At 55.5% G+C, this 26,411-nt stretch overlaps 1 protein-coding gene and 1 long non-coding RNA gene across 3 annotated transcripts in view; both read right to left on the bottom strand.

Moving 5' to 3' along the window:
- CCND3 (cyclin D3) overlaps positions 1-26,411 on the bottom strand; it is a 43,886-nt gene that overhangs the window by 17,058 nt on the left and 417 nt on the right. The gene's annotated exons all lie outside the window — the stretch shown is intronic.
- LOC308183193 lies at positions 3,806-26,410 on the bottom strand. Its single transcript, XR_013942333.1, has 5 exons — positions 25,560-26,410; positions 14,660-15,008; positions 12,398-13,962; positions 6,866-7,724; positions 3,806-6,579 (listed from the first exon to the last, which is right to left on the bottom strand). It is a non-coding gene; the product is annotated as an uncharacterized lncRNA (long non-coding RNA).

Genomic DNA, 26,411 nt, shown 5'->3' with positions numbered 1-26,411 from the left:
GAATCTATGGGAGAGATTTCTGTGGACCAGTCAGCTGGTTTTAATCCGGGACGACCCCCCTGCTCCACTCCCCCCCTCTTGCATTGTGAGCAGCATCCCCCACTTGTGCAGGGGAAGAGAAGGGCCCCACGTCCCACATTTTTAGTAAAAATAGACAGCCGCTATTTTCTTTAGTCAGGCAAAGGGAAACCACAGCATTGGGTTCTTGGTCCTTCTGGTTTCTGGGCTGTGCCTTTTGAAATTGAAAGTTTCGGGCCCTTTCCCAGACTTTATGGTCTTTCTCCTGGTTCCCAGCGTCTGCGGGGCGGTTCTGACGCAGCCCCTAAGGCTGGAGCCGGGTTCGGTGGCAACCGTGGGCCATCGGACACGGAGGGGGAAAATGAAGCCCGTTGCATAAGCAAGTGTTCCTTCCAGATGATGACTTGGCAAAACTGATGCCTCTGCGAGCCACATTATCAGGCTAGAAAGGCAAATTACAGGCTGCGGGCGTCCTAAAAAGCCTATTGTGTGGGTGTGCGGAGGGAAAAGAGAAAATTCCAGGAAAACCAAATTTTGGTCACTGTTGTCCATAGATAGTCAGCTTCCTGGCTTTGGCAAGAGAGCACAGCAATATTAAAAAAGGAAATTCCTTCAGAGTAAAAATTAAAAAACTGATGGCCTCCAGACTTCCAGGATCTCGAACCAGCAATGTTATTCTTTGCTGAATCATAAAGGAGGCTCATTTTTTTGGTATGCTGCTGATGAATGAAGAAGGCTGACCAGCAGCTGGGGCTTTTAAAGGAGCGATGCAGATGGAAGTCTGATTCCGATGGGCAGCTGGTGCCACACGTGGCCTCAGATCAAGGCGAAAGCAATATTTCGGGATGGACATTCAAAAGGGCGTTTCTGAAAGCTCTTCTCTGCAGAAAACTTTCAGCTACCTGACTTTGCATCAGCAGCGGGCCCGGCCCCACGGGCTGTCAATGAACACGATCCCTTTCTTTTCCCCACTGCTTTCGGCCTTGCATTTCCCAGCTGCCTCCTTCCGATTTTGAGCTACCAAGAGCCGTGCCATCTTCGTCCTTGGGCATACTGCAACCACAGTGTCATCGGTGACATCAAAATGAAACTGCTTAGCATACACGAAGGGCTTGAAAACCAAATCCAATGAGCAAATAAGTATATCATTTGCTATAGGAAATCCCCCGAATAAAATGAAAAACAGGTACCATTTTGTACGTGTAAGAGGAAGAGCGAAGACAGCGCTTCACCCTTTCTGGTTAGAGGATTTCAAAGCACTTCAAACACCCTAATCTGTTATATTTCCCACCCAGTTTTCCCTAAAGCAGCGAGATGTCGTAAGCATTCCCAGGAAAGAGCGAGGGCTCTGGCACACAAGGGCCAGCAAATCGCCCCGTGACGGTTCGGTGTCACAGTCCCTGCTGCTTCAGCAGGAGCCAGCCCAGTCTACGGCCCATCGTTTGCGCTTGATGGCTGCTGATAAAATGGATCGGGACCAGCGGGTCAGGCTGCGGGGCGCTCAGCTCCACCTGCTGACACGGCAGCGGGGTCAGAGCGCGGCAGGGACGCGGCACCTCGGCTCCTGCCCTGGTGCACACGGAGGGGAGCCCGCAGGCGCAGGCACGGAGGCATCTTCCCAGCTCATTCAGCCGTTCCCCGGCTCAGGGGGCAGGGGAGCGGAGGATTTCCTGGTCTCGGTCCCGTGCTCAAACACAAGACAACTGGTTCCCCCCGTAGCTGGCTCTCTCTCCTTTCTCGTATCTTATTCATTCTTAACTTCAGAGAAATGCTTTCACTGAATCGAAGGGAAGCATGCCTGAGTACAAGTTTAACGTTGCAGGATTTGGCCCGCGGGACGTGTTTCCTAATATCTTTCCCATTACTGGCAACCACAGCATTCCCTTTCCTCTGACTTGGTCAGGCTTTTGAGTACAGCTAATTAGCTCAGAGTGATATCATCTGAACACTGAACCTCGGCAGCGCTTAGATACATCATCAGTTATGATATACACGAGCCTTCTGAAGAAAGCCCCATGCTTCTAAGGTCAAAATACAACTTTCTGTCAACTTAAATCCCCTTTTTAGAGTGGCCTTTGCTACAACTTGGACCAAATCTCTATTTAAACAGAAATAAAACCGCGATTGTGGGTACTGGTTGGGTTTATGCCATATCCATCACTTCTATACCCGCGCCTGCCTGTTGCTGGGGTATGTCTCAGTTTAATAACGTTATTTTCTTAAACAAGATCATTAAAGGTGAAAACAGTTGGATCTGAACCCTTTTGCTTAAGTGGCTTCCAGAACAGGACAAAAAAGGGACTGGAAGGAGTCGCAAACAGATGAAGAGACGTGTTTATACCCAAGCACTCAGCAAGCGTTCACTACATCTTTTGGCAACTCATTTAGGAGAGCATTTCCAGAAGAGGCTTCGGAGCATCTCCATTTCTGAGCAGCTGGGCTAGATTTGACTCCAGGGGAACCGGGCCAGTTTGCCCCAGCTAACTATTTAGGCCAGCAGAGCTTTAAATGCCGTTTCACCTGACTTTTTATGAAAAGCATCAGAACAAGTTGGTCTTCATCTGTCACTGCAGCAGCTGTTTTCTGCCTTAGTTCCCTTTTCCTAACGAAATCTAAAATTAAGTCACATTTTCATTGACTCAAACTCGTACCCTAGTAAGCCATCCCCAGGTGAATGTTTAGTTTTGCTCCCAAATCAGGCATTTCAGAAACCAGCCAAACTCAGCTGGTAAAGATAGAAAGAAAGAGCGCAGAAAAAAATGCAAAGTTGAAACCAATCAATTTCAGAAAGCAAGCTGGGCTTGGAAAGCCCCCAGTTGTGATATATTTAGTTCATTTCAGGGGATTATCTGTGGTAGCCAATTATGCAAATTGTTAAAAAATACTACCCTGAAATTTTACACATAAAAAAGATCTTTTTTACAACACCCTTCCTTTGTCCATCCTTCCTGCCCTTTCCTGCCCTGCCCTGATCTTGTTGTCTACGTCTCGCGTGCCCCATTCGGCAGATTTGGGTTTTGGGCGTTTGGGTTTTTCTAAGAATTTTTGGTTGCATGATATTTTTCATTTGATGTGGCGAGCCCGGTGCCTAGCGCCTCTTTGCCAACGCAAACTGCCAGGCAGAGGCAGAGGCAGCTCAAAGCTTCTTAGCAGCGCGGGCAGAAGGGGAATTTGCCACGGCAAAGAGAGAGGGGGGCTGTGCTGGAGAAAGGGTCGGTCCTGGCTGGAGGGATGAGGAGCGGGGACTGGTCCAGCTGGAGCAGAGCAGGGAGAAGGGAAAAGTCCTCGAAAGCTGGGCTCGGTGCTGCTGCAGGGAGCTGGGGCTGCGTGCGATGGGGCTGCTTGTAGTGCCTTGAGCCTGTGTCCCGGCCGTTCCCTGCGTGGCAGCACCCAGCGGAGTTTTGCAGGACCCCAGCACAGCAAAAGAGGCAGCAGAGGCACAGCAGCAGGGCTGGAGGCAGCCGGATCTCACGGGGCAAGGCAGTACAATTAAATGGAGCAGCGGTCTGGCAGTCAGGAGGGCTGGATTTTAACCTTGGCTTGGCTGGGTGGAAAATGAGGACAGAGACAGGGCAGGTCATGGGTCAGGACATGAGTCAGGAGGGTGTGCCCTGTTCCCTGTTAGAGGAGCAGAGAGGATCCCACGCAGGGAAGGTGGGCTCACAGGGAAGGTGGGCTCACAAGGGCTCCCCCACCGCTGGTGCTGCACTGGAGACGTGGATGTGCCCGCGTTGGGGCAGGGATGTTGTCAGATCAGCAGGGTCCGAGCTAGAGCTGGTTCCTGGGAGGGAGGACAATGCCGTGTGTATGTGCCCGTGAGTGTTTTTGGGGAAGAAAGAAAAGGATCGATACCCCCCCGACTACCCCCACTCGGGATGCAGCTGCCTTGCTGCTCCCTTCCAGCATGGGCCGAGCGTGTGCTACGGGAGCTCTGAGCTGGAGGCAGACCTTGCAGCCGAGAAGCCTTCACCACGAGCCTGCTGGGCACACTGGGCTCAGCCTTGGTGTAACTGAAAGGAAACGTCTTGCACCAACACTGCCTCAGCCCGAAATGCCTCCAGAGCCAGCGGGCGCCGAGCTGAGCCGCCCTCCCGCCCAGCACAGCAGCTGCATCTGTGCGTGGCAGCCCCCTGCCCCGAAAAAAGCCCCAAAGCCCCCCAGCTTTGCTGCCAACCTGCCTCACCACACTGAGCCAGCGTGTGCAAAGGGTTCGTGTGCTCCCCGCCCCGGCAGGAAGGAGCACGCTCATCCTGCCAGGTCCAATTTAACCAAAGGAGGAAAATTTTGAGGACTCACGAGCCACAGTGATTAATTTCAGGCAAAGGCAAATGTCCCATCCCCGTGTTAATAAATGGAAATAAACCACAATCCACGCAGCAGCACGAGGCATCGTTCAGAAGACAACCTGCAGCCTCGCAGACAAGTCTCCCTCTCTGGGTGTCACGCCGTGCTCCCACAACACCCGTCCCAGGAGGCACAGACGTCACCGTGCTTCGTGTGACAGCCAGGTACCTCCGCACGTCGCAACAGATCGAAAACTGAGATGCTGATACCCATAGTAACAGGCGGGTGCCTTTCTCCCAGTGCTTCTGGTAGCCGTACATTATCTACGTATGCTCCTGCACTCACAGCATCAATAATTACTGACATTAACAACGTGCTAATGAGACGCGCTCTGTGAGTGCGCGCACATCACTGAGCAAGCCGCATTCCCGCTGTACTCAGGCAGATCCCTGGTGGAGGGATTCCAGCAGTAGCCCGACACATCAACTGTTTCTTCCAACGCTAACCTGCTGCTTTGCGTTTGCTCTGAGCCTTGCAGCACAGCACTCGCAGCTCCTGCCTGCGCTCCCTGCCCTCTCCTAGCAGGATAAAAGATGCTTTTTGCCTCCTGAGCCACCTAGGCTGAAATCCGTAGTGGTTTCTATGGCTGTGCTGAGCTGGAAAAATTGGTACGGTGTCCTATTCAGCTAGTCCTACAGCCGCCCAGCTAGCCTAAAATAAGTCAGCAGCTTGCAGCCATGCCCTCACAGTCCGTGCGAGCAGAAACAGAGGCACCTTCGGGTCAGTCCAAGAGCCCAGGCAGAAGGGAATCGGATGTACCGCAGCGCAGCACCAGCACCAGGCTCCTACCGGGATCCTGTCTGCAGCAATTAAAAGATGAACTTCCTTCCCACTGCGAACTGACAAACAAAACGGTTCCTGCAATCAGGCATGAGCGCTTCTGAGGTTATTTCTGTAGCTCTTCGGCGTTATTTAGAAGGCGAGCTGGCAGAGCATGGCCCCAAAACAAGCGCTAACGCCTGGCCGGCGAGCTGCCCGCTGCTGGGGCCAGAGCTGCCCCAGGAGTGGAGGAGCTGAAGGCAGGCTGGGCACGCTCCGGCACGGGGATCGGTCCCTGGTTCCTCACTGAAGAACCCACGATTGCTGCCAGTATTTTGAAACTGCACAACAGCAGCGGCTGGGGAAGGGGGGATGAAGATGAGGGGATGCTTAGACCTGCAGAGGAATGCGGGAGCGTCCCCACCTACCGATGAGGAAATCGGGGCATGGAGAGCTGCAAGGCTTTGCCGTTCCCAGCAGACACACACCAGACCCAGACGGGCAGCCTGCGATCCCCGCGGCCCAGCCCAGTGCTCCCTCGGCCCAAGCCAGTGCTCGGAGCTCTCCCCACCGCAATCAGCTCGGTCGAAGGCACACCACCGGCCCCACGTCCTGCTCAGACACGTTCCTGCGTGCTCGGTGTTGGTGACAGCCCTCTTCCCCCGGGCGCTGATCCGTATGGCACTCGTTTGCACATATTTTCCACTGCTCTGTGACGTAGGGCTGCAAACTCCTCTCTGGGTGATTTCCCATAGCCCAGCAAACAAGGGGACCTTGCAGCTGCTCTTGGCTCCTCTTCACCTTTTGGCAGGCGAGACTCCCTGCCCCCGGGCTGCCGTGCCAGGCCCGATCCAGGCTCAGAGCAACGATAAGTGCAGAACCACTGCCCAGCCCCATCCTCGGAGCCACCCCCCGGTTATCTGCACAGCTCGGGACAGGCAGCAAGGAGCGCGGGGCTTGCCAGGCCTACCAGGGACTGTCAGTACCATAAAAACGTCTCCTTCTTCCTCGCGTACTTGAGCCAAAGCCCGCTGGAAGCAGCAGAAAGATGCTGGCCCAGCAGCTTTAGAGCAGCTGGAGGTGCTGCTTTGGAGCCGGGAGGTGTCGCAGAGCCAGGTAAGTGGCTGTCACGGGGCTGCAGGGGTGATGGAGCAGTGCCAGGGGACGTCACCCCTCCAGGAAGCAATGCTCCGCCTGCTAGAAACCTGGGAGAGAGTCAGAGGAGCACGCGGCCTGGACAAACACACGAGGAACGCGGGGACAAGGACACGCGGGTCATCACAGCCCGGCGGGTGCAGCGGCGTGCGAGCTTTGCTGTTCCCTGACCTGGAACGGCCCTGCCTTTGTTCTGCGAGCGTGACTTCGGAACGGCGATCTCTGGAGTCTCTCATCCGGCTCCTCCTCGTGCGTTTTGGAGCAGCCTGCTCCCCCGGCCAACCTGAACTTGTTAGCGTGACCCTAGAGAGAAGAAAAGGAGAGACACCCCTCTGCCACCCGGCACGGCAGGGCAGGCAGGAGGGAACCGAGCGGGTCGAGAGCGGCGAGCAGCAAGCGGAAGAAGCACGCGGAGAGGCGGGCGAAGCGAGGCAGATGAATGGCATCGCTCCGCTTGTCTGCAGAGGCTCAGCTGGCAAGGGGACAGGAGGAAACGGCCCCACCGGACCCAGCCAAGGAGCTTTCGTTTCCCAGGCTGAGTTCCGAGTGGCACGCGTGATGGAAAGCAGTGACTCGCTTCTCCTCCCACCTGAGCTCCAGGGGTTTCTTGCATTCAGAAAAGGCAGACGTCAAACTGGCACGAGATTGGGACTTCTCAGCAGAGACAGAAGCTGGGACGATGCATGCACGCTAGGAGAGCCAGAAAGGGAAAGAAAAGGGAGGACGAGGAGAGAAAAATAAAAGCTAGATCAAGGGCTGAGTTTTCAAAGGCACTCAGCAGCCAGCAAGTCTTTTTGTTCTCAAAGGCAGTGGTGGAAGAACAGGGTCTGGATTATCCTTGGAGACAGCTGAGCTTTATTAGAAACCTGCCCCCTCCCATCCCACATCTGAGCTGAAGATTTCACAGAGACGAGAGCCGTTTGATTTAAAGGTGTGATCCCGTGGTCATCGCTGCAGCGAGCAGCGCCGGCTGTCTGAGCAGACGCTTTGAGAGAATCGCTGCCGCCCTTAAAAGCAGCCATCTGGGGATGCGTGCCAGGCCCGGAGTGCTCTGAAATGACTTGGCCAACACTTTCTGCAGGATCCAGCCTCTCGGTTACGTGCTGTGGTGGTCCAGTGACGTGCTGTGGTGGTCCAGTGACGTGCTGTGGTGGTCCTGCCCTGTTTGGCAGCTGACAGTCCTCGTAGCGCAGAACGGAAGGAGAGAGACACCGGGGGTGGCCGAGCCAGCCTCCCACCAGTGGTCTGAAAGCTCAGGAGAAAGTCAGGCAGGGCGCATCAGCCGATCCCTGGGTGGTGACTGAGGAGTTCAGCTCCCATCCTGACCCCAGCGAGGCTGGGGAGCGCAGTCGGTCTGCAGCCGCCTCTGAGAGTTACCAAAAGAGCCCAGGTCAGCTGGGAACTGGACGAACTCTTAATTGCTACAGGGGAGGGAAGAACAGGAGGCCCTGGAGGAATAAAAGCAGTTGGAAGTGGTGGGAGATGACAGTTAGAGAGACCTCACTGCTACTTAGATCTCTTGCGTACCCTGTAATTCAAGGGCCTTGGCCAAGGGAACTGGAGTGGCTCCAGGTCCTTTGAGTCCCTTGGAGAAAACAGCTCCAAAAAAGAGAGGATTCACCTCCCTGCCTGATGCTGGGAGCAGCCGGGGTTGCTCCCTGGGGCACGAGAGAAGGGAAAGCAAGACCTTCCTCCAGCACCCGCCTGGGAATGGCGTTTCATCGGCTCTGCCTGTGCCCGGCAAACACCCAAGCAGCAGGGAGGCCCCGGGAGCCCCCCAAGCCCCTGCTGCCACCTCTGCCACCGAGGCCGAAGGCTCCCCCCAGAATCCGTTGGCTCGCCTGGCGCTGCTGAAGGGCCCCAGAGCATCGCCTGCTATTTCGGACGGAGCCCCTTTCCTGTGGTCACGCTCCAGGGCAGAAGGGCCGCGCGCACGCCTGCAGTTACCGCCCGGCTCCAGACGCAGCTGTGGGGTCACCCCGGGGGAATCGGTGGATCCCCGGCCGCGCAGGCAGGGCCGGCGGGCAGCTCCCTCGTGCCCACGCCAGGATCGGGCGCTGTGTTAGCGCAGAAAGCACAGCTGAATACGGAAGGGCTTAAATTTGGAACAAAAACTGCGACCGGCTCCGGCGGAGCCAGGAGCAGATTCTACTCGGGGGAAAAAAAAAAAAAAACACCCTTTTTGCTGGCAACTGTAGTGAAAGAAATGAGATCTGGGGCTTCTCAGTGAACTGCTGGGTCTGGGAGTGCTTGAAAGGTTTCCTAGAGACAACAGTGCAGCGCATGGAAATGCTTTCCATCTGCACCAGCACTCCCACCTCGTTCCTCTCAGTGCCCCAACCTAAGCGTGACCTTTTGGGGTTTGACAGCGAACAACCAGTCCTGGCTCCTGCCACTTCCTTCTGAGCCTACAATGCCAACTCCTGGCGATTCCTGAGCAAGATCACAAGCAAGAAAGGGCTCGGATACTCTTTGGATATCAAGACTGTCTTGTATTACAAAAAGAATGACAGGAGATGCTAAGCCACATGCTTCAGAGTCAACACCAGTAACAGTTCTAGCAAATTATCCCTACTCTTTTTACAGGGGATCTTCTGTCTTGCTCTGAGTCTCGGAGAGACGAGACTGCTAAATGAGCCTCAGCTCTCAGCAGCACAGCAATTTCTATTTTCTAGTATCTCAATTTTCCCAGAGAGAACAGGGAACATTATCCCTCTCACCGAGTCAATACGATATACAATGAAAAAGTAATAAATGCTCATGGTAAAGAGAAAAAGTACGTATTGGGAAGAGCCTGGAAGCGTCAGGGCTCTGGGGTTGTTTTCCCAGCTCTCTCCTGCCTTGCTCGTTAGCGTGGACAGACCATTTAGTCGCTTCATGCCTCAGTTTCCCTTCGGCCAAACGAGACAACGGAGGTCCAGCACTCCCCGCTGGATTCGGAGGAGCTGCTGCCAGCTGCTCCAAAGCACACGTGTCAAAGCGGAGCTCGGGCAAATGCATTTATTCTGTGCTTACCTGGCACTAAGCCTACTCCATTCATATTTAGGTGATTAATCATTAATGATGTTCATTCATTAACGGCGCTAAAGGCCTTCAGGATGGAAAAAAACAGAAAATTCCCAGGCTAAAGATGCTACAAGGCTACGTCTTCAAAGCAGCTCCATAAACATTTAAGCAAAGGGTTTAATTCTCCCTGAAAATGACATCGTGCAATGGGATGACTTGTATCAGACTCTTGGAAAGGGACCTAGTAATTAACTTGGTGTAAATTAATCAGCTTCAGTCAGGATTTAGAGACTTTAATTGCCGAGTGCTAGCTTTTGTAGTGACAACTCCCAGAAAGCACTTTGAAGTGGCCTGCCTGCTTGAAGTGCTGCAAGCGCCCGGATTCGGGAACCAGCAGCTATTATTTGCCTTACAATGGTACAAAAGCCCCCCGCCCCCAGATCCCAGCCTTCTGCGCCCAGCGCGCTCGAGGAGACACCGAGGAGGTGCCAATCTGGCGAGATAAGGCAGAGAAAGGAGCCCCATGAGAAACTGGCTGCCGAGGGGCAGCGAGGACAATTCGGGCTCTGGTTTCCTGGGTGAAGCCCCGAAGCCCAGGCTGCTGCCCAAAGGAGCTGAGCTCCCCTTCCTGCTGCCAGTCTGCGTCCCTTCCTCGAGCCCAGCCGTCCGCTCTGCTCCCACGGGAGATTTCCGACAGATCAGGGACAGGATCCGGCCTCCTGCAAAGCGCCCTCGCCGTCGGTGCCCCCCTAAGGGAGCGGGAGAGCGCGGATGGGAAAGCCGCGCAGGGACGGACTTCATCGGCTTCGTCTCGGAGCCAGGAGGGCTTCCCCCTTCCCTCCACCCGGAGAAAATCTTTACTCATTTCAACATCTCTGCTCATTTCACCGTGCAAAGAATATTACGGTGGCCGAATCATTTAACTCGACTGAAATTAGCATACAGGTAAAACCTTGTGAATGTAAAAGCACCTCGTGTCGGTGTGACCAGATTTAAGGGCTTCTGCTGCTCTAAGGATGTTGGCAGATAAAGGTCCCACAGCTCGGGAACTATTTATGTTGAAGCAGGGACCAGAGCTGCACCTTCTGAGCCCCAGCAGCAGGCAGATACGTGTAAGTGACAGCAGCGATAAAGGAAATGCTCGTTACTGCGCGAAACGCAGAAACCAAGACTACTGCGATTAATTAAAAAAGGAAATCAGAGTTGGGTCACTGGAGCCTAAACATAGAAGAAGGGGGGGGGGGGGGAAACAAGCTGAGGAAAAAATAACAATATTCTCAAGGCCCCAGGAAGATAAGTATCATGGGCTACACCCCAGCTGGCCCCAGTCACCCCGCTACGGGGCTACTGAAAGCGCAACTCCTCGCGGCAGGGTGGGGCCGCGAGCATCGGCACCGGGGATGCGTCCCGCCGCAGCTGGAAACGGCTCTGAGAGGCCTCAGCAAAACAAGAGGCTTCAGAGGATGTTGTTCTGCAGAGAGGCTAGGAAGGTGTTTGATTTCCTACCTGAGAATAAACATACTGGCATTTATTCTGTGCTTTCTGCCTGGTTATTCCCTTTTCTCCTTGCTCACCTCGTGCTGTCCTTCGTGGGGTGGAAGAGGCAGGCTTTGGCTGCGATGGCAGAAAGGGGAATTTTTCCTGAGGCTGCTGGACATAAACACACCCTGTGGTCCTGTCTGTCTGTCCAGGCCCCGCCGCTGCAGCCCAGGCTTACCGCACTGGGTCTCCCTGCACTGCGGCACGGACCGGAGCTGGGCAGGAAACATTTTTCCCATCCCACAAAAATCTTCCTGTCCTGCAGCAGGATGAACCCGAGCCCTCGCCGAGCTTCTGGTCTTGTTTTCTAAAGAAACAGGCCGTATGCAATCCCGCTGTGCGTGTCTGTCCTTCCTTTCCCATAAATTCTTAATCCTTCGGCCAATTTCAGCCGCGTCGGACAGACGTGGCCCAGTAACGGCACCAACGCTGCTACGTTCCCACAAGCTCCACACAAGCAGGCAGCTCGGGAGAAACGAGCCCCAAAACACTCTTCTGCTAAGAAAAAGCACTCCTTAGCAGGCACCAGAAAAAGCTTCGGTCCTGTTGGAAGCCAGCTCTTAGACACCAGGAGCTTCAGTTCTGCTGGAAACCGGCAGAGCCTGGCTTTGCTGCTCAGGGCAATAGGGTCTGGAGGGCTCTTAGGCACCGTGGCGTGACCTAGGACACGGAGCACAAAGCCCAGATCCAGGACTTGCTTCCTCCAGGCCACAGTTCTCGACCTGTGCCCAAGGCAGGTGGCCTCTCACCACCTCTTTGCAGACAGGACTTCATTTTTCTCCCTTCGCAGCCACCTCGCAGGTTTTTACCAGACCTTTGCAGATGGCATCTCAGGGCCTCAATCCCTAATCACGCATCCCAGCTTTTGCATTATCTGGGCCCTGGAGGCACATCCCTGCCAGAAAGGTCAGAGATAAGCAAAAGGTCCCTTTGTGCTCCCTCTCTGCGTTTCTTGGAAGCTAGCTGCCCTCAAAAGAACAAAAAACAACTGCACATTAGCCCCTGGCACTCTGCTAATGCCCAGGTGAGAGGGAGAGGTTGCCCTAAGGTGTTAGCAGGTCGAAATTCCTACCCACGGAGAAGGCTGAGGGCAGCAGGGCGGCAGAAGAGCTGGCTGCGCTCTCAGAGGTAGCTCTGCAATCAAAATTGCAGGCCAAGGAGGCGATCAGCCTGCACAGGGAAGTTATGCACGGGCACAAGGGAATGCACTCGTGGCCTGGGAGAGGTAGAGATGCACTGCGCTGGTGCACGTAAACTGCTGCAGGCTGGCAGGAAAGTCTATGAAGAAAAAGAGTATTTAGAGAGGGAGCTGAGAGCCACACAAAGCCCCAGGCTTACCTCCAGACTCCAGGCTGAGGCTGGGAATGGGGAAGAGGGACAAGCTCTGCCCAAGGAGGGACTCCAAGCACCCAGCTAGTGCCTAGGCTAAGGCACGGAGAAAAACCCATCACACTTTATCAGCCCTGAGCTTAGGAGGGGCAGTTATTGAGGACACAGCACCGGAGGGAGTCTGTGAACCGGTTACTGAGCTGGGTGAAAACAGCCTGCCTTTAATCAGCCACAAATTCGAAGGTACCTTGATGACGGCGCGTGGAGAAGTAAGATCATACGTCCTGAATCACATTTCCCCGGGCCCATGCGCTTTACAGCGTACTTAACTTCATTTCCATCACAGCTGCTGCAGCTGAGGCCGACAATGACAGCCCTGGAAAATCCCATCACTGCCGTTTAACACCGAGGAGTTGGTTAATACCTGAAAAGTGCTTCGATAACGCACGTTTGTCCAGCCGGCAGCACAAGTACTGTGCTGCTTCTGGGCAAAAAACACACAAGGAATACATATTTAGCTGCGAAGTGGAACAAAACGAAGGTGTCCCTGCCAGCCGGACTGCCTGAGCTCTTCCTCCCTCACCCAGAGGGGAGGTGAGGAGCGGGACCGGCCAAGAGCAGCTGCATCGGTTTGAGTTCAGCACTCCAGGACGGGGCACACACACACACACACACACACACACACACACCTTCCCTGCACGGCCCTCAGCAAACAGACCCCACGCACAATGCCCCAGCTTCCCCTTCAGAGGTGGGTTGAGGCTGATGGAAAGAGACTTTCACAGAATTCAGCACTTTCATAACTGATGCGTTTTCTTGTTTTGTTGGGTTTTTTCTTAATTATTGATTGGGCATATAAATTCCGGCCGCCCAAGGCTATGGCACAGAAAGTCGAAGGTGTGTGTCATTGATTTATGAGGCCTCCATTCAGTCCAGCTTGCCTCCCCCTGTAGTTCCCATGGGAAAAGTTGCTCTTCACTTCCCATCCAAAATCTCCTGTACGGTATGGCTGGGAGCTCTTAGACAACCTCCTCTTTTCGCCCTTGCTACAATTTTCTCAGCGGCATGAGCTGAACACGCCGCTTCGCCCTTCTGCTGTGCCGAATTTGGTGACGAAGGAAAGGTGCCAGGTTAGCAGGGAACACAGGCGCTGCTTTTGCTTGAGGTGCTGAGCAGGTTAAAAATCTCGCTTATCCAAAATAACGCACAACGAAGAGGAGGAAATCTGCGCTTTTTTTCAGCATCTGAAAAACACTGGTGGAAAACATCCCACCTGCGGAGCACCCCTGCTGCTGTAGATACGTGACTTACACCACCTACAGAAACCAAGATATCCAGTCCCCTTCTGCCCCCAGGAAAAGGGCTGGTGCCAAAGCCAGGACTCAGAAGAGCCCATTCAAGCCCCAAAGCCTGTGTAAATTGCCAAACCTCTGCCTCAATCTTTTTGCTTTAAAATGGGCACGCTACCTTTCCCTTTGGCTCCCTACATTCCCCCAGTAAACGCGTTCTGCCTTACATCTGCACGTACAGTCCTTTGGAGAACCACGCTGGTGGGGCCTGCGGCTGTTGCACCAAATAAGTCACTCGTAATAAACTCCAATATTAATATTCACACGGTTTTGTTTCCAGAGGGTAAAGTTGTGTGTTTTTTTTTTTTTTTTTTTCTCCAGAGACTCCTCAGCCTCCTGCCAGGGCAGCTCCCTTCAGCTCCAGCCACGCTCTCCTCTGCCTCACCATCCCTCACTACCGGGTTGTTATGCAGCGATGCCAAGTGTCTGCATGAGCTGTTTCAGGACAGAGATTATGATGCATCTGAAAGGGGAGAGACACATTCATCTAAGTGTCAGCTATTACTGTGAACAATCAACCAGAGACACCAGAAACTAACTGCATGCCCTGGAAACTCCTGCTTGGGTCAGGAGATTTACTCCGCTCCAGATACCAACGCCATGTCCACGGACGCTGGGGATCTTCCATTTTCAAGCGTCTACTGCATGAGATTGCAGTTGGTCCTAATTAGCTAATAAACGGTAGACCAGGGACTCTGCATTTGTACTTGGGAACCTGGCAGGGCTCTGGGCTTCGGAGACGCTGCCAAATAAAGCCCAGACTCCCGTCTTTGCAGTTATAACCATCAAACCCTGGAGGATTCCTTCACTGACGTGAGCAAGCTCAGTCCCCGCATGCCCCAGAGCAGAAAGGTCAGCCCGTGACTAACGTCGGCAGAGCTGCAGGGCACCGCTCTGCGTGCCAGCAGCAGAGATGGTGAGATAAAAAAGGCTTGGACAAGGCTGACGCTTGCCATCGGTTTTATACCCTTGAGACCCCACCGATTTCAACGGGCTCCCACGTGCAGACCCGAGCCCATTCAGCCCCACAATATGCAAACTCATTTTTTTTACCACCATTTAGCTGACAAATACGTTAAAAGCATGCCTAAGTGTTTATTTACTTCCTGCACGGCGTAAGTTGGGGAGAAAATAGATGCTCAGCAACGATCTCTGCTCACCTGCAGAGGTTGATGGTTGGATGCACAGCTGAAAGCTGCCCCGGTGCCCTGAGGGCCGGCCACTTTCCAGTCCCCGTCTCCTGCCGCTTCTTGCACCTGCAGATCTGCCTCGGCCAAGCCCCCGCAGGCCCAGCGAGGTGCTCAGGGAAGATGAGTCTGGGTGCGCACGTGGACGCTTCGTTGAGCTCAACCTGCAAACCACCGCTTTGGAGGCGCTAAGCTAAAATAGCGCTTTGACAGCAGAGATGGTGCTGGCAGTCCTCAGCCATCAAAGGAGCTTGCTGCGCTGGGGCCCACTCCGTGTCCTGCCTTTAACCCTTCAGCTGTGCAGGCTGACAGTTTCAAAGAGCTGTAACAGTTGCATCGCAGTTAAAAAAAAAAAAACAAAAACAGATGCAAGTGAGGCAGAAAACAAATGTGGCACAGGAGCTTTGAAGACAGACAGTAGCATCTACACTACACAAAGTATCTCAGCAGTTGTTTCCCTGCCAGTGCTGTCACAACCCTGAGCACCCCAGACCTTTCCAGTTGTGCTGCTGCCTTTACTGGTCCCACACACCAGTACGGGTGCTGGCAGCACCAAGACACTGGGCAGAACTGGGACTCCCCTCTGCTGAGCTCCACGCTCTGACGGTGTTTGAGATTTGGGGCATCATAAACCCCCAAGTCATTATTTAATTTAATCATAAATTAGGGTTGCATCCTTCCCTGCACTGATCAAGCCACGTAACGCAGAGCAAGCGACCTACATATGCCCGTACCCTACCAGGAGAGGTGACCCAAGCAGCCGCCGCTGGCTGGCTCTCAGCAAGACGACAGAAAAATGCTGAGATGGTTTTTGGCTAAAGATGAGAAGTGTCGTGCCCCCCAGCTGAAGAATTTGGGGAAATCTCTGCAAAATCTGAGACTTTTTGGGGTATTTCCAATGGAGAGGCTGACCCAGGCTCTGGTTGTTAATGAAATTAAATACATCAGGCAAAAAGAGACGACCTCCCATCTTTATTTATTTCTTTCTTTTCTGGCTCCGGATAGAAATTTAAACAGGGCTGGTTTGAAAGGTACTTTCCACAGGCCTGGGGTCCATCTGTGCTCGCCCAGGCCCAGCTCCTCCGTACAACACGTGCGTATAGAAACCGAGCCCTCCCAAAGACAGCAAATCCCCAAAAACTTCAGCTTAGGACAGGCTCTTTTCAAGTGGAAAGTCCTTGCAAGAAAAAGCCCCAGCTGCATATGCAAAGGGCCACTGAGAAGCAGGTTTGTGCAAATGACTCCTGGGTTAGAGCAAGCGGATTTGGGTACATCTGCATGAGGCGGGGGACCTGCTCTGCCTTCCTCGTGCTGCCAAAACGGCCCTCGGGGACAACCCTGCGGTGGCTGCGAAGAGGGGCGCAGGATGGAGCCCCGGGCACCTCGCCTCCCGTGGGGGCGGTGGGCTACAAGCCCACAAAGCTGAAGGGCCTCAGCTGATTTGGGAGTTTCTGGGGCACCGGGGAGGTCTCAGCACTTGGGCTTCCATCCGCGGCAGGCAGAGGCGCACGCGGCTTTTTGCTGCTTCGTGCGGGGAGCTTCCACGCAAGAGCCACGGCCGGACGAGGCCGGCACGTAGGCGAGATGAGCCCGGCGAGGAGCACGTCCCACGTGCAGCACGGCTGCCTGGGCTCCGCTGGAGGGAACCCACGGGGGGCACCCACCGAGCTGCGGGGCTGCTCCCTCCCCTCCGTCCCCCCGTAGCACCCCGGCTGCCCCCACCAAACGCGAGGGCACAGGGCAGGAGGACGCGAGCCAGCACCCCTGCACCAGCCTTCCTGCGCCGGCTCTGACTTCTGCTCTCGGATAGGAAGTTGATCAAAACCTCACCGGGTTGCAGAAAGAAAAATCAGATTTCAAAACCCCTGCCAGAAGGCCTCCGAAGCCTAGCGGCGGTCCTGGCGTTAACCCTTTGCAGAGGGCAGGCCCCTTCCCGGCTGCACCTGGAGCTGACGCCAGATACCCCGGCTGCGCCTCGCCAGCTCTTTGGGGCTCTCTTTTTTTTCCCCCCCCCTCCCGAGCTGTTGCTCACACTCTCTCGTAACGTTGCTTTTATCTGGGGATCTATCGCATGTGAAATCTCCTTTCATCGATAACCAGGTTGGGGGGTGGAGCGGAGGGAAGAAAGGGGGGGGGGGTTAGGGAAAAACTGCTGTCTCAGTTAACGTGCAAACCCGCTGCCAGAGAGGAGCGGGGCAGGGGGGAGAAGAAACCCAGCGCCAGGTTGGACGGCAAAGCCTCCGTCTTCGCCAAACCCTCGGCTCCCAGCTCCTCGGTGATCTCACAGCCTTCCCCAGCTCTGGGCTCCGGCTCCAAAATCCCAGTTCCAAGGGATTTCTCGTACAAGAGCCGAGCTTTACCTCTGCTGGGCCTTGTGTTTTCCACCCAGGAGGCCAGTTCCCACCTGCCAGCCACTTCCAGAGCTGGTAAAAGCAACGCCGTTCAGCAGGGGAACCCACTGCTTCGTGCTCAGGATGCCACTAACACCCAGAGCATCCCAGAGATCCTCGTGCATGCTCAGCGGATCAGCACTGCCATGGCTCCCTGTAGACTGTACAAAGGAGATTTGGCCTAGGCTTGGGTTTGAGAAGTCAGTTCTTCCTGCTGGGTACGGAACACGACACTGGAAGAAAGTTTTCAGCTCTTTTCCCCCCCCCCCATCTCCTGCCCTGGCATTGAAAGATGGGCTTGCCCTGACCCCGGGGGTACAGCAAAGCAGCCTGAGTGCAGCAGCTGGGACACGACAGGTCCACGGGGTGCCCTTCCCTATGCCCTGCTTCAGCGAGTGAAGGCAATCCCTAATGCACCGTTAGGGAACAACCTGCTCCCAGGGAGAAGGGATTTCTCGTTTCCCAGGAATCGTCAGATTTGCCTCGGCTCTGCGCACGCATCGCGCCGCTGCCGAAGCTGCTCTGGAAGCCGGCTGCTGCGCGCTGAATCCTCCCAAGCCCTCCTGACCCTGGCCCCTTTGCAACGTCCCTGTCCTGCTTCCACCCTGCCCCTGCTGGAACTTGCCAAAACCCTTTGCAAAAGGTCCCGAGCACCTTCCCCCAGGACCCAGGCCCTTCACTTTCCCTCGCACACTCACCACGGGCTGTGCATTTCCCGACCCTCCCGCATGCACAGCACGACCCAGCCCGGGGCAAGCAGGTGCTGGGTGCTTCTCATCCCTCTTCCCCTCTCCTTTCTCTCGGCGCCCTGTATCAGCCTACGATTACATCAAGCCTGTTTAACCGCCGCAGCCAGATGCGGGGACCCCATTCATTTGTTAGAGAAGAAAAAAGAAAGAAGAAGAAAAAAATGGCATGTGGTGACAGCTGTCTGCACGTGAAACAAGGCCTACAGCCCTCCGTGTGCTCTGAAGCCACAGGACCTTTGCTTGAGGTGTGGGAACTCAATTGACTATGCCCTCAAAGACTCAGTCTTCGGTATTTACCCCAAAATAGACCCTGCTGTAGGTGAGGCTGAGGAAGTGCATGCTCCGAGACCGTGCAGAGGGGGTGCAGGTCTCAGCCCTCCTTGCCCAAGGAGCCCCTTCCAGCTCAGCCCCAGCGTTCCCCAGCTCCAGGGGCCAACGCAACTCTTGCTACCCTCAGCCTCACGGACGCCCGTCCCTCCAGCTGAACCAGGCAGTTCCACAGCCCCTGAAAACGTGTTCCACGTCTGCCCCCGGAGCAGTGCTCCTTGCTCCTTATCACCCTGAGCTCCAGCAAGTGCCCTCCCCACCATGCATCTGTAGGTGACCTACTGCCAGTTGTTGTCTGGGATCACCAGTTTCTAACCACATTTTTTCCACTATTTTTCCCCCCTCTTTGTCCTAGGATATGGAAATTCAAAGCCCTCTGGGATTCCCCAGCCCACTGTCACTAAGCCAGGAGCCCTGAGGGGACCAGAGGGTCCTGAGGGATGTGCACGGCCACAGGTCAGCGAGCAGAGCCCAGCCAGAAACGCTGCCAGGGCAAGCTGACGGGGGTTACGGAGAGAGCTTCAGGCTCGGAGAGGAAGAGACGGAGACGGGAGGGAGGAAGGGAGGGAGGAGGAAGGAAGGGAGATGATGTCCGTCCCCGTGCCCAGAGCAGGGAGGTGAGCAGACAGGAGGAGCCGTGGAGCCTATCGTTGCCTCCCAGCTGGTGCCGATCCCCAGAGGCAGGCTGGGGGTCGCAGCCCGTTGAGAGCAGGGCCGTCCTCGGTGCGAGGCTTTATCAGTGGCTGTTTCTTCTTTCTTTCTGTCTTGCTCCAAGCTCTCGATTTCCAAAAAGGGTGGGAGACGTCCCGGAATCAGCAACACATCCTGAACAGCTGCTGCCACCCCCTATCTCTGCCTCACCCCTTGTCTCTGCCACTTCTGGAGCCCCAGAAGAACAAGCTGCCGTGCCCGGCTAACAGAGGGGCTGAGGGTGGCGTTACACCATGCGCCCAGAGGGCTGCAGATGTCTGCTGGGGGGCAGTCTGGGGTTCCCAGCAGGTCTGGCTGCTTCAGGACTTCAGGGGATTAACGGCCTTTGGAGCAGGCTCTTGGGGAAAGAGTTAACTGGAAAAAAAAGGAAGTTTCCCCAGCTTAAGCTTACTCCAGGACGTGATCTGGAGCCTTTTACATCTCAAGGAGATGGAGCAGGCAGCGTGCAGGTGGCCTGGCCCCAGCTCCCGGTGGGGCAAGGGGATTCTGCCATGGCCCCAGGGACAGGACGATGCAGGCAGACACTGGCCGAGGCCGGACGGGTCCCTCCCCACACCCATTTGCACAGGGACACTCAGCACACGATTCTGCTACGGGAAAAGAAGCTCCTTGAAGGGCATGTATGATTTTGAGAGCCACTACCTCACTCAGGTTTTGTTCTTGGGGAGAACCTCGTATCAGCTTTGTGCCTGATAATGACAATTCTAATTTCATCTGAAATGGGGACGGGGAGCTGGACTTGATCTGACAAGGACGAGTCCAAACCCAAGCTCTAAACTCAGCTTGAGCCTGCTGAGAAGGTCCGACACGTACACAGCAGCTCCCCCGTTTCACCCGTTGCTACTGCTTCTGTATTGCCAGGACCCCACTGGGAAAAAAAGAGCAACTCTCATCAGACTCCAAGCTCAAATTTACCGATAGAGACGTTTCCTTCAAGTGCTTTGCTAAGGACTGCCAGTATTCTTAAAACAAGACTTAACAGGCATTTAAGGTGACAGAAATCCCTCTCAACCCCATGGACGTCACCCACTCTAACAGTACGCAGCTGCCCAGCTTTGCGACTCTTCCAGCCAAATCACTGATGGTTCTTCAGCTATTTTTCCCTCCATTTTAAAGAAACACAGAAAGGGAAGTGCCTTGCTGTATAAAGCGAGACCAACAGCACAGCCAGAGCAGTGCTGAGTCCCTGCACCAAGCAGCACACAGAACACCCATCACTGGGGGAGGCAACTCCAAAAGGCAGCAACGCCTCAGTCCAACCCAGGACAGTTTCAGCAGCCTCCACGCCTGAGACCTCGTTGAGGCACGTGGGCTCTCGAGAACCCATCCGAACAGCTTCTCTGTCCTGCTGCAGAAACGCAGGCTTCAAAGGACGGACCCCGAGCCCAGCAGGGACAAATTCACGCAACCACAGGAGAATTTTCCAAACTTTCGCCTTCTTCCTGCTCCGACGCAGCCAGCTCAGCCCACGACCCGCTGCAGGAATTACTCATGCTGGCCCTGCACGCTCCCTGCCCGAGGAGGGGCACGGGCAGCTTCGCCCCGTGCCGCTGGAGGAGACACCCAGAGCCCGACGGGGAGAGCAGGGGCATCCCAGCACCCCGGCTGGATCCCTGCGCCCCTGCGGGGTTGGGGGGGGAGAGCAGGATTCCTTCCCCCACCCCTGCCCTGAAAGGGCAACACCCACCGTGTGGTTTCCTGACCCGACAGAGATATTTGTCAAAGGCAGCAGTAATAAACCCGGCTGCGGTAAGCGGCCTCTTCGGAGCCGAGCTGCAGGGTAAGGCTGTCACCCCGCGGGGCCGGCAGCAGCACCTCGCTCGCTGCAAGAAAAAAAATAATCAAAAGGCACACGAGATGCAGCTCTGGCTCACAGCAGAGATGGCTTCCTCTGGCAGGCTGTTAGCCACAGAGGGAAGCATGCAAAGAAAACACGCAGGAGACGTTGTCCTGGCCTAGCTTCAGCGCTGACATCTGCTCTGCCAGAGTCGGTGCCCACCCTGCCACACAGCCCCTACTCAGGCAGTCCAAAAGCCCGCTCCTCGGGGAAGATGTGGCCGAGCCAGGCAGGTACTCGAGGTGGGGAGCAGGCTCAAGCCCCAAGGCGAGTAGTGGCTCTATCAGACATGCCCCATCCACTGCTGGGGATTCACTGCTGGGGGTTTGCTGATTTACAGCATCCCCGACGGCTCCGCGTTCGCTGCAGCCGGCACCCAGCACGTCCAAGGCAGCTGCAGGCAGCTCGCCCAGAGCAAGGACGGGGAGGCAGAACCACCACGGGCGGCCAGTGCCGGGCACACAACTTATCCCCCCCGAGCAGGACCAGCTGCGTCGGCTGTAAGAATCCGGGCTGGAGAACGTCCCCCGGAGCTGGCTCCGTTCCTCCGCCCGTTCTCAGCACACCCTGAGGTCTGTCGTTCCTCGGAAGCCAGCTCAGCCCATCTTCTCGTCACCTCTGGACCCTAAAGCTTCAGGCAGGCAGGAGGAATAAAACGGAGAGCATCCCCTGAGTCAGCGACGAGGCAGGACAAGCTGACCGGAGATCTGCAATAGTTCTTGGCAGCAGAAGCTCCGGACAGCCCGGAGGTGTGGGTTTACATGCTTGGTGGATTAGACGTGGCACTGACTCAAACACAGCTATGTGCTGCTATAAAGGGAAGGAACAGTTTTTACATCAGCTGAGTAGTGTTGAAAGAGAAGGCCCAGCAAAAAGCAGCCACCCCAGGCCCACTTTAACCAGTAACGCCGCTCCGACATTCCAGTTTGGCCAAACAGAGCTCCTGGGACCTCCTCGCTGGGGCAGACCCAACCTTCCGGAGCGCAACACGGAGAAAGAGACCCGGGACACTTGGCCTCTGCCGTCCCGACGGAAAGGGTGGGGTGGCAGGGGAGGAGAGCCAGGGACCCCACGGGGCCACCATACAGCACAACCCCTGCAGGGACACCAGCACCTCGCCTGCTTAGGAGCTGGCTGTGAAAAAACAAACAACAAAAACCTCATCTCTGTGTCTAGCTCAGCAGCCTGCAGCCGAGCTGCAGCACTATCTCCTAGGCAGAGTCGGTCTTGATGCGGAGCCTCAAAGTGTTTGGGAGCGCACTGCACCCTGGAGAAGCCCGATTGCCTTCTCCTGCAGGGAGACAATCCTATTTCCTGCATTAACTCCGCTGACCTGCGCTTCCAGCACCTGGATCGCGTTACGAGTCTGTGAGATCAAAGAGCCCTCCGCCACCAGACACCTTCTCCCCTGGTGGCTATTTATAGGTTTGACGAACCTAAGAAACCCCGTGGCTGGAACACCTAACTCACGGTGAGACGTCTTGTTGCGTTCCGGAAACTCTTCTCCCCCTTCTGTGCAAGCAGCAGCTTTTTGCAAGGTAAATTCCAGGTGTGGCCCTGCAGAGGGCTCGTCCCGTCCCCACGCCTCCCCCACCAGACGAAGCTGGCAGGAAACCTGCAAGGGTATCGCTCCAAGCTGCTTTAATTAACACCCGAGTGCGCTGCCAACACCAACGCCACCGCTGTTTTAGAGAGGAGGGTAATAACACCACCGAGCAGATAACGTTTGTCAGAGGAGTAAATAATAAAATTACGAAAACCAGCAGCAAAGTGGCCATAAGCTCTCTGCATCTTGGTCTATTTCTGCAAGGCACGAGCCAAAAAATGCGCCGTTTATCCCTTCCCAGCCCAGCAGCAGCTTCCTCTGTACCACAAGTGTTTGCCACCGTCACACCACAGCACAAAAACCCTCAGGCAGCATCAGGCAAGGAACTTGGGGGCTTCACAGGAAGCTTTTCGGCAGGGAAGATGCTGGTGGCATCCTGACAGCTCGTGGCCGCAGGAGCCTAAACGAGCTGAGTGCTGGCAATTTGGGGCTCTGAAATGAGCCTCTGGGGCCTGAGGGCAGGCTGGTGGCGACGTGCCCTCTGGTGGCAGCGGTGCTGGGGCAGGGCTGGGGCACAGCAGCACCGTGCAGGGAGGCAAGGTGCAAGTTTTGGAGGCCTCGGACATCTCCAGGCACCGGCAGCGCTCCGAAAGACCCAGGGGAAGAAGCCGCTTCCTTCCAGGGGCAGCAGCTCCATCGCTCCTCCAGGCCTGCCCCCAGGACGCATCTCCTCTGCGGGGAGCCAGACACAATGAAATTTCCGAGCACAAAGGGACGCTCGAGCCCACGGCCTGGCTTCCTGTCTACCACACGCTGCGAAATCTCACCCCTGCCTCGAGCTCAGTCATTTCCAGCTGACTAACTAAGCGGCTCTCAGCCGGGGCTTCCAAACACCGGGGTCACACAGCCAGCGGGCTGCTGCAGGGAGCACCTCCCAGCTCAGAAGTGACACAGCCTTTGGGCTTTCCCTGCCCGATGGGTCCGGAGTCATCGGTTCCTGTTATTCTTTTCAAAGATGAATTTCAGCGAGCTTTACAGCTCCCCCCTCTGGGACTGTAAGTATTAGAATAACCGCTCAGCGGGAGCTCGATGAGGTTAGTATGCTCTTGTCTGGGGTCACACGAATCCAAGCTCCTCCATCATCTTTGAAATAATCTGCATGTGACTCAGTAAAAACACGTGAGCTCCTTTCCTCTCTCAGTTTGACACCAATCTGAAAGTGGGTTTTGTTGGTGCTAAAAGGGGAAGCGAGAGGAAACGTCCCAACCTTTGGGAAAACGCACCGCGCGCAGGAAGACAGGCTCTGGCCATCCTGCGTTTTCTCGTCCTGCTGCCAGATGACCGAGTTCACAGAACTCCGGAGGAAACTGGCACCAGAAACTGGCACTTTTTTTTCCCAGGGGCGATGTCTTTTCCCACTCCGCATGGGCTCCAAACTAAGGATGCCGCCCTCCACCTACCGACACTGACTGCCAGCGTGGTTCTGCCTGCTTCCAAATTCCTTCCCTTTCGCACCGGATCCCTGGCAACATCCTTTAGCACGGCACTGAAGCGTTCCTTTCTTCACTGAGTCCCCTCTTGGCTGGCCAGTCTCCTCTAGTGGCTGCGAGCAGCTACTTCAGAGACACGCAATAAATAAATAAATATATCACTGGGTATCTGGACCTTCATGGAAGTCTGCTTTTTCAACCCTCCCCTCACCAGACAGAGCGAAGCTCTGCATAACGGAAGAACTGCACATCCGTGCCATAAAGAGGGATTTTGTACCACTAATTTCAGGGCCTTCAGCAAACATTTAGAGCGGTGGCTTTCTGCCAGGCACTGGATATTCTGCTTGTGACCGAGCCCGGCATGGGCTGCGCTGCTCTGGGGAAGAGCCTTCCAAGGCCTCAAGCCTGTGCCATCAATGAGTATTTTAATGTCAGATGGGGCTTTTTGGCATCTCTGGAGGCATCCCCCAAGGCATGCCAGGACTTACAGACGGGAAAGCGAAATGCAGAGGAGCAAAGGGACTTGCCTAGGGTCACTCGGCAGGCTGGCGGGCTGCAGAGCCAGGACTAGAGCCCAGAATACCCCAGGGCGCTGCCCCCGTAACTGCAGCACCCAACCTCCCCCGCACCCCTCGCTGCAGAACCTCCCCTGCCATCCCCTGCCCAACCCAAAAGCCCTGGGAGTGCAACGAGCTGGGACGGTTTTATTTATAAAGTTTGCCTATAACGTTTTGAAAAGGGGAATAAAGAATATTCAAGAGTGAAAAACCAAGCGGCACCGGGCCGTGAAGTGCTGTTATTTACACAACAGCTCCCACACGTGAACAAACCAAGTAATGCAGCACACACAGGGAAAAGAGACAGCAAAACATTCTGAGGGGTACGCACAAGCCAGGCCAAACGGCTCATCCAGAAAACAGATGTTTAGGGTGGAATTTCAGCAGCCTCACCTGCAGCAACCTGGGAAGAGAGCTCCCGAGGGGAGCGCCAAGTTGTGGCTGCTCGGACAAGGAGGCACCCCAGGGAGGAGCGGTGGCACCCGCCTGGTGCCCACGCCTGTGTGACAGTGTGACAATCCACGCTAGGATTAGGCAAAACTCCCTCAGCAATTATCAGCAAGACCCGAATTAGCTAGCTGGGAACTGATGACAGACGTGGGAGGTCTGAGACCATGCTGGGCTCCCTCTTCCCTACAAACACTGAAGGAAGAAAGATGGAGCCCGTGTTCTCTGTAACTGCTCAGCCCCTCCACTTTCTGCCTCCCAGAAAAATGACCCCAGGCTGCTCAGGAAGGCAGCGGATGCCCTCCATCCGTATAGAGGGAGAAAAGCACCGCACAGAAAAGACAAGAGCCAGCTGGGGCAGGGAGATCCAGCAGTTAGGTCTCCGGAGTGGGAGAGAGGTGCTGGGTCTTGTTCCACATTCTTCAGGATTGTTTGAGCGTTACGGAAGTTCGATGCAGAAACACTTGGAGACAAGAAATGAAAATCGGGATTGTTTCTTTCCAGGCGTATGATGTAAACAACACTGACAAGTGGCATAACAAAGTACTGGAGACAAGAGATCAAGAAGAGACTGCCCTCGTGCAGTAAAAAAAAAAACAGGAGTTACAGATCAATTAAATACTGTATTTATAATGCACCCGTCACCATCTCCGTGAGATAACACAACTAAACAATTCCCTCAGCCCCCCACGGTATAGACAGGGAAGCAAGGGACATTTAGCAGGTAAGTTAGCGGATAAGAACAGCAGACCGAGGTCCTGACCTGCACGCGTCCCAGACACCCACGTTCTACCCCCGCACTCCGCAACGGGGCCCTACCTGATCTCTCTTCTGCCCGAAATATTTCAGGGTCTAGCTCCACGTCACTAACCACAGTTTGTTTTCCTTTTTTTCTTCTGCTGAGTTTGACGGCTGGCATATTATACGATGAGGAGAAAATTCGGCCCCCAGCGCTCTGATACACGCAACATCCAGCAAACAAAAGCACCTGGCCACGCTTGCACGTCCCCCGGATCTGCTGCAACAGTCAGTAACCGCACGTTTGTTGGATTAACCCGACGGCAAGCTGAGCCTGAGGGGCTTCATTCTCCCCGGGGGTACCACACACGGCACCAAGCAGCCTGAGACCCCCCCGATGCTCCCACCGACGGCTCCGGCTCAGCTCCAGCCGTTTTTTCAGCAGCGTCACTGCGCTGACGTTTTCAGCCCAGACCTGCCGGAGCTCACACCCCTCCCACCCAAACAACGCGGGTCAGGCGCTTCTCGAGGTTTAACAAGTAAATTAACCAGGAAATTATGATTTACCAGCGTTACGCTGTCGCGTTTCCCCCCTCTTTTGGCTTCACGTGCCGCGTCAGTTCATCCTGGAGCACCCAGACCTCCAGGAGCCCCTCAGCTGGAAGCCCCAAGGAGCTCGGCACCTCCGAGCGCTCCGTCGGGCACAGGGCCTGCCCTGCTACGAACGAGGCGTGCAGGGAGCGCTGCCGGTGCCGAGGAACCCCGAGGGGAGCGGATCGGCGGGCCCCCAAACCCCGGGGATCCACAGCACCAAACCGCAGCCGGAGCCCGGCCAGCTCCGGCCCCTTCGGGGCACCCCCGGCGCCGTCAGAGAGCCGCAGCCTCGTGCCGGGGGCTCTGCCTGCCCCCGAGGACGTGAGGGGCCCTCGGCTC

This window comes from Anser brachyrhynchus (genome assembly GCF_964034855.1).
Source record: "Anser brachyrhynchus genome assembly, chromosome: 27".
NCBI classification, from domain to species: Eukaryota; Metazoa; Chordata; class Aves; order Anseriformes; family Anatidae; genus Anser; species Anser brachyrhynchus.
This window is presented reverse-complemented; position numbering and strand designations above follow the sequence as displayed.